The sequence below is a fragment of the Arachis stenosperma genome, chromosome 5, assembly GCF_014773155.1.
Source record: "Arachis stenosperma cultivar V10309 chromosome 5, arast.V10309.gnm1.PFL2, whole genome shotgun sequence".
Classification (NCBI taxonomy): domain Eukaryota; kingdom Viridiplantae; phylum Streptophyta; class Magnoliopsida; order Fabales; family Fabaceae; genus Arachis; species Arachis stenosperma.
The window spans coordinates 63378009-63386014 of NC_080381.1; the positions used below are offsets into that span (position 1 = coordinate 63378009).

The 8006-nt window shown below is 40.7% G+C and overlaps 1 non-coding gene across 1 annotated transcript; it reads left to right on the forward strand.

Moving 5' to 3' along the window:
• The first annotated feature begins 7390 nt into the window (after nucleotides 1-7390).
• On the forward strand, nucleotides 7391-7498 carry LOC130983798 (small nucleolar RNA R71). Its single transcript, XR_009087773.1, has one exon. It is a non-coding gene; the product is annotated as a small nucleolar RNA R71 (small nucleolar RNA).
• The last annotated feature ends 508 nt before the right edge of the window (nucleotides 7499-8006 follow it).

An 8006-nucleotide genomic window follows, 5' to 3' on the forward strand; every position in this document is an offset into this window, starting at 1 on the left:
CATTGAAGTCATTTATGATTCAGTAATTTACATTCTGCAATTTCCATTCCTGCACTTTACTACTTTTCCTTACATTATAGTCATTTACATTTATGCCATTTACAATTATGCACTTCACACTATTATTGTTCTGCTTGACTAATTCATCAATTAATTAAAACTATTTGGATTTGCCAATCTCTGTGGATACGATCCCACTCCACTGTGGGTTATTACTTGGCGATAATTTTGGTGCTCTTGCCAAAAGGACTTGTTCACTAAATTTTTAAAAGGGGGTAGTGAATGAGGGTCATCAATTTTTATGGCGTCGTTGCCGTGGATTAATTGTGATTAACAAACTACCGGTTGGTTGATTATCTAGATTAGACACTTTTCTTTTGTTTTTGTTCATTTAAGTTCTTTTAATTTTCTATTTTCTTTTGCTGCTAAGGTGTTTGTGTTATTGCCTCACTAAGAATCCCTCATCTGTGACAATGGGGATTCCAATTTCTTTTGGTGACTATTGTTTAAGACAGAGCATGTTGCAAGTAAAAATGGAGTTTACCTCATCTTTTGATCAATCATATCATATGGGATATTGCCCACCACCACAAAATGATTCAAGTCATTATCCTAATGGTGGCTGGAAATATCACCAAGAAATGATAAATTATGAGCAATCTACTGGTGGACGAAATTGTGATCACATCAATGTAGTATTCTTTGTTGTTGTATGGGATCATTATTATGGCACCTATGTGTGGACACAACTCCGTTCAACTTAACCAGCAAGTGTACTGGGTCATCCAAGTAATACCTTACGTGAGTAAGGGTCGATCCCACAGAGATTGTTGGTATGAAGCAAGCTATGGTCACCTTGTAAATCTCAGTTAGGCAGATTAAATGGTTATGGGTTTCGAAAATTAATAATAAATAGAAAATAAAAAGGGATAGAAATACTTATCTAAATTAATAGTGGGAATTTCAGATAGGCGTATGGAGATGCTGTGCTCCTCTTGAATCTCTACTTTCTCATTGCTTTCATCCAATCCTTCTTACTCCTTTCCATGGCAAGCTGTATGTAGGGCATCACCATCATCAATGGCTACTTTCAATCCTCTCAGGAAAATGGTCCTATGCGCTGTCACTGCACGGCTAATCGTCTGGAGGCATCACCCTTGCTGATGGCTACATCCCATCCTCTCAGTGAAAACGTTCCAAATGCTCTGTCACAGCACGGCTAATCATCTGTCGGTTCTCAATCAGGTTGGAATAGAATCCACTGATTCTTTTGCGTTTGTCATCACGCCCAGCCTTCAGGAGTTTGAAGCTCGTCATAGTCATTCAATAACGGAATCCTACTCGGAATACCACAGACAAGGTTAGACTTTCCGGATTCCCAGGATCCTACTCGGAATACCACAGACAAGGTTAGACTTTCCGGATCCCCATGAATGCTGCCATCTATCTAGCTTATACCACGAAGATTCTGTTGGGGAATCTAAGAGATATGCGCCCGGCCTAGAGTAGAACGGAAGTGGTTGTCAGTCACGCGCGTTCATAGGTGAGAATGATGATGAGTGTCACGGATCATCACATTCATCAAAGTGTTATGCATCATATATCTTGGAATAAGAATAAAAGAGAATTGAATAGAAAGTAATAGTAATTGTATTGAAACTTGAGGTACAGCAGAGCTCCACACCCTTAATCTATGGTGTGCAGAAACTCCACCGTTGAAAATACATAAGTGAAAGGTTCAGGCATGGCCGAATGGCCAGCCCCCAAAACGTGATCAATAGCCTCTTAAGATTAAGAATAAAACAAAACTGAGACCAAAGATGTCTAATACAATAGTAACTTATCCTATTTATACTAGACTAGCTACTAGGGTTTACATAAGTAATTAATGCATAAATCCACTTCCGGGGCCGACTTGGTGTATGCTTGGGCTGAGCTTGATCTATCCACGAGCTGAGGCTTTTCTTGGAGTTGAACTCCAAGTTATAACGTGTTTTGGGCGTTCAACTCTGGATCATGACGTGTTTCTGGCGTTTAACTCCAGACAGCAGCATGTACTTGGCGTTCAACGCCAAGTTACGTCGTCAATTTCCAAATAAAGTATGGACTATTATATATTGCTGGAAAGCTCTGGATGTCTACTTTTTAACGCCGTTGAGAGCGCTCCATTTGGAGTTCTGTAGCTCCAGAAAATCCATTTTGAGTGTAGGGAGGTCAGATTCCAACAGCATCAGCAGTCCTTTTGTCAGTCTTTTTCAGAGTTTTGCTCAAGTCCCTCAATTTCAGCCAGAAATTACCTGAAATCACAGAAAAACACACAAACTCATAGTAAAGTCCAGAAGTGTGAATTTAACATAAAAACTAATGAAAACATCCCTAAAAGTAGCTTGAACTTACTAAAAACTACCTAAAAACAATGCCAAAAAGCATATAAATTATCCGCTCATCACAACACCAAACTTAAATTGTTGCTTGTCCCCAAGCAACTGAAAATCAATTAGGATAAAAAGAAGAGAATATACTATAAATCCCAGAATATCAATGAATATTAATTATAATTAGATGAGCGGGACTTGTAGATTTTTGCTTCTGAACCGTTTTGGCATCTTACTCTTTCCTTTGAAGTTTAGAATGATTGGCTTCTCTAGGAACTTAGACTTTCGGATAGTGTTATTGACTTTCCTAGTTAAGCATGTTGATTCTTGAACACACCTACTTATGAGTCTTGGCCGTGGCCCTAAGCTCTTTGTTTTCCAATATTACCACCGGATACATAAATGCCACAAACACATAACTGGGTGAACCTTTTCAGATTGTGACTCAGCTTTGTTAGAGTCCCCAGTTAGTGGTGTCCAGAGCTCTTAAGCACACTCTTTTTGCTTTGGATCACGACTTTAACCACTCAGTCTCAAGCTTTTCACTTGGACCTGCATGCCGCAAGCACATGGTTAGGGACAGCTTGGTTTAGCCGCTTAGGCCTGGATTTTATTTCCTTGGGCCCTCTTATCCATTGATGCTCAAAGCCTTGGATCCTTTTTACCCTTGCCTTTTGGTTTTAAGGGCTATTGGCTTTTTCTGCTTGCTTTTTCTTTCTCTCTTTTTTTTTTGCCATTTTTTTTTTCGCAAGCTTTTTAATTTTCACTGCTTTTTCTTGCTTCAAGAATCAATTTCATGATTTTTCAGATCATCAATAACATTTCTCTTTGTTCATCATTCTTTCAAGAGCCAACAGTTTTAACATTCATAAACAACAAGATAAAAAATATGCACTGCTTAAGCATTCATTCAGAAAACAAAAAGTATTGTCACCACATCAATATAATTAAACTAAATTCAAGGATAAATTCGAAATTCATGTACTTCTTGTTCTTTTGAATTAAAACATTTTTCATTTAAGAGAGGTGAAGGATTAATGGAATTTATTCATAGCTTTAAGACATGGTTACTACATACTAATGATCATGAAGTAGAGACACAAAACATAGATAAGCATACAACATAAAAACCGTAAAGCAGAAAGAAATAAGAACAAGGAATGAATCCACCTTAGTGGCGTCTTCTTCTTGAAGGACCAATGATGTTCTTAAGCTCTTCTATGTCCCTTCCTTGCCTTTGTTGCTCCTCTCTCATTGCTCTTTGATCTTCTCTTATCTCTTGGAGAATGATGGAGTGCTCATGATGTTCCACCCTTAATTATTCCACATTGTGGCTCAAATCTTCTAAGGAGGTGTTGAGTTGTTCCCAATAGTTGTTGGGAGGAAAGTGCATCCCTTGAGGCATCTCAGGGATTTTTTGATGATGAGCTTCCTCATGCATCTCTTGAGAATCGTGAAGGGTCTCTCTTGCTTGCTCCATCCTCTTCTTGGTGATGGGCTTATCCTCTTCAATGAGGATGTCTCCTTTTATGATAACTCCAGCTGAGTAACACAGATGGCAAATAAGGTGAGGGAAAGCTAGCCATGCCATGGTGGAGGGCTTGTCGGCTATTTTGTAGATTTCATTGGAGATGACCTCATGAACTTCTACTTCCTCTCCAATCATGATGCTATGAATCATGATGGCCCGATCCACAGTAACTTCAGATCGGTTGCTAGTGGGAATGATGGAGCGTTGAATGAACTCCAACCATCCTCTAGCCACAGGCTTGAGGTCTAGTCTTCTTAGTTGAACTGGCTTGCCTTTGGAGTCTCTCTTCCATTGAGCTCCTTCCACACATATGTCCATTAGGACTTAGTCCAACCTTTGATTAAAGTTGACCCTTCTAGTGTAGGGGCGTTCATCTCCTTGCATCATGGGCAAGTGGAACGCCAATCTCACATTCTCCGGACTAAAATCTAAGTATTTCCCCCGAACCATTGTGAGATAATTATTTGGACTCGGGTTCATACTTTGATCATGGTTCCTAGTGATCCATGCATTGGCATAGAACTCTTGAACCATTAAGATTCTGACTTGTTGCATGGGGTTGGTTAGGACTTCCCAACCTCTTCTTCGGATTTCATGTCGGATCTCCGGATACTCATTTTTCTTGAGCTTGAAAGGGACCTCAGGGATCACCTTCTTCTTTGCCACAACATCATAGAAGTGGTCTTGATGGCTCTTGGAGATGAATCTTTCCATCTCCCATGACTCGGAGGTGGAAGCTTTTGTCTTCCCTTTTCCTTTTCTAGAGGATACTCCGGCCTTAGGTGTCATTGATGGTAATGGAAAAACAAAAAAGCTTATGCTTTTACCACACCAAACTTAAAATATTGCTTGCCCTCGAGCAATAGAAGAAAGAAGAGAAGAAGAAGAAGAAGAGAATATGGAGGAGAAGGGAAAGTGTAGGTTCGGTCAAGGTATGGAGGAGGGGGTTGTGTTGTGTGAAAATGAAGTAGAATGGAAGGGTATATATAGGGAGAGGGGAGAGTGAAGTTTCGGCCATTTAGTGTGGGATTGGGTGGGAAAATGTTTTTGAATTTTGAAGGTATGTGGGGTTTATGGGGAAGAGTGGATGGATGTGAGTGGTGAAGGGGGTGATTGGGAAGAGGAATTGAGGTGATTGGTGAAGAGTGTTGGGAAGTGTGACATGGGGAATACAAATCACAAAAATAGGATTAGGAGGTAAGGTGGGAATATAGTGGGTGGGGATCCTGTGGGGTCCATAGATCCTGAGGTGATCCTGTGGGGTCCACAGATCCTGAGGTGTCAAGAAATTCCATCCCTGCACCAAATAGGCGTGTAAATTGCCTTTGCACACCATTCTGGCGTTTAAACGCCGTGTGGTGCACATTCTAGGCGTTCAACGCCCATGTAAAGCATGTTTCTGGCGTTGAACGCCAGTTTCATGCTTGTTACTGGCGTTCAGCGCCAGCTTTTCTTCTCTAGGCACATTCCTGGCATTCAGCGCCAGAATGTTGCTTGTTTCTGGCGTTCAACGCCAGAATGATGCTCCGTTCTGGCGTTGAACGCCGGCCAGATGCATCTTACTGGCGTTGAACGTCAGTCTGTGCTTCCTCCAGGGTGTGATTTTTTTCTTCTGCTGTTTTTGATTCTGTTTTTAATTTTTATGATTTTTTCGTGACTCCTCATGATCATGTACCTAATAAAACACAAAATAACAATAAAATAGAATAAAATAAAAATTAGATAAATAAAATTGGGTTGCCTCCCAACAAGCGCTTCTTTAATGTCAATAGCTTGACAGTGGCTCTCATGGAGCCACAAGGTGATCAGGTCAATGTTGTATAGTCCCAACACCAAACGTAGAGTTTGGATATGGGGTCTTAACACCAAACTTAGAGTTTGGTTGTGGCCTCCCAACACCAAACTTAGAGTTTGACTGTGGGGGCTCTTCTTGACTCTGAACTGAGAGAAGCTCTTCATGCTTACTCTCTTTTGTCACAGAGGGATGGCCATGTGCCTTAAAAAGAAGGTAGTCCCCATTCAATTGAAGGACTAGTTCACCTCTGTTGACATCTATCACAGCTCCTGCTGTGGCTAGGAAAGGTCTTCCAAGGATGATGCATTCATCATCTTCCTTCCTAGTGTCTAAGATTATGAAATCAGCAGGGATGTAAAGGCCTTCAACCTTTACTAACACGTCCTCCACTATTCCATAAGCTTGTCTCAATGACTTGTCTGCCAATTGTAATGAGAACAAGGCAGGTTATACCTCAATGATCCACAGCTTCTCCATTACAGAGAGTGGCATAAGATTTATCCCTGACCCTAGATCACATAGAGCTTTTTCAAAGGTCATGGTGCCTATGGTATAAGGTATTAAGAACTTGCCAGGATCTTGTCTCTTTTGAGGTAGAGTTTTCTGAATCCAGGTGTCTAGTTCACCAATGAGCAAGGGAGGTTCACTTTCCCAAGTCTCATTACCAAACAACTTGGCATTCAACTTCATGATAGCTCTTAAATATTGAGCAACTTGCTCTCCAGTCACATCTTCATCCTCTTCAGAGGAAGAATAGTCTTCAGAGCTCATGAATGGCAGAAGAAGATTTAATAGAATCTCTATGGTCTCTATATGAGCCTCAGATTCCTTTGGATCTTTAATAGGAAACTCCTTCTTGCTTGAGGGACGTCCCAGGAGGTCTTCCTCACTAGGATTTTCGTCCTCCTCCTCCCTTGTGCATTCGGCCATATTAATTATATCAATGGCCTTGCACTCTCCTTTTGGATTCTCTTCTGTATTGCTTGGGAGAATACTGGGAGGAGTTTCAATGACTTTCTTACTCAGCTGGCCCACTTGTGCCTCTAGATTTCTGATGGAGGATCTTGTTTCACTCATGAAACTGAAAGTGGCCTTTGACAGATCAGAGACTACATTGGCTAAATTAGAAGTGTTTTGTTCAGAATTCTCTGTCTGTTGTTAAGAAGATGATGGAAAAGGCTTGCTATTGCCCAGCCTATTGCGTCCACCATTATTAAAGCCTTGTTGAGGCTTTTGTTGATCCTTCCATGAGAAATTTGGATGATTTTTCCATGATGAGTTATAGGTGTTTCCATAAGGTTCACCCATATAATTAACCTCTGCCATGGCAGGGTTCTCAAGATCATAAGCTTCTTCAGAAGCTGCCTCCTTAGTACTGTTGGATGCATGTTGCCATCCATTCAGACTTTGAGAGATCATGTTGACTTGCTGAGTCAACACTTTGTTCTGAGCCAATATGGCATTCAGAGCATCAATTTCAAGAACTCCTTTCTTCTGAGGTATCCCATTATTCACGGAATTCCTCTCAGAAGTGTACATGAATTGGTTGTTTGCAACCATGTCAATGAGTTCTTGAGCCTCTTCAGGCGTTTTCTTTAGGTGAATAGATCCACCTGCAGAATGGTCCAATGACATTTTCGAAAATTCAGAGAGACCATAATAGAATATATCTAATATGGTCCATTCTGAAAACATGTGAGATGGACATCTTTTGGTCAGCTGCTTGTATCTTTCCCAAGCTTCATAGAGGGATTCACCATCTTTTTGTTTGAAGGTTTGAACATCCACTCTTAGCTTGCTCAGCTTTTGAGGAGGAAAGAATTTATCCAAGAAGGCTGTGACCAGCTTATCCCAGGAGTCCAGGCTATCCTTAGGTTGTGAATCCAACCATATTCTAGCTCTGTCTCTTACAACAAAAGGGAAAAGCATGAGTCTGTAGACTTCAGGATCAACTCCATTCGTCTTTACAGTCTCACTGATCTGCAAGAACTCAGTTAAAAACTGATAAGGATCTTCAGATGGAAGTCCATAAAACTTGCAGTTTTGTTGCATTAAGGCAACTAGCTGAGGTTTCAGCTCAAAGTTGTTGGCTCCAATGGCAGGAATGGAGATGCTTCTTCCATCAAATTTGGACGTTGGCTTTGTGAAGTCACCAAGCATTCTCCTTGCATTATTATTATTGGGTTCGGCTGCCATCTCCTTCTCTTGTTCGAAATTTTCTGAAAGGTTACTTTTGGATTGTTGTAATTTAGCTTCTCTTAGTTTCCTCTTCAAAGTCCTTTCAGGTTCTGGATCAATTTCAACA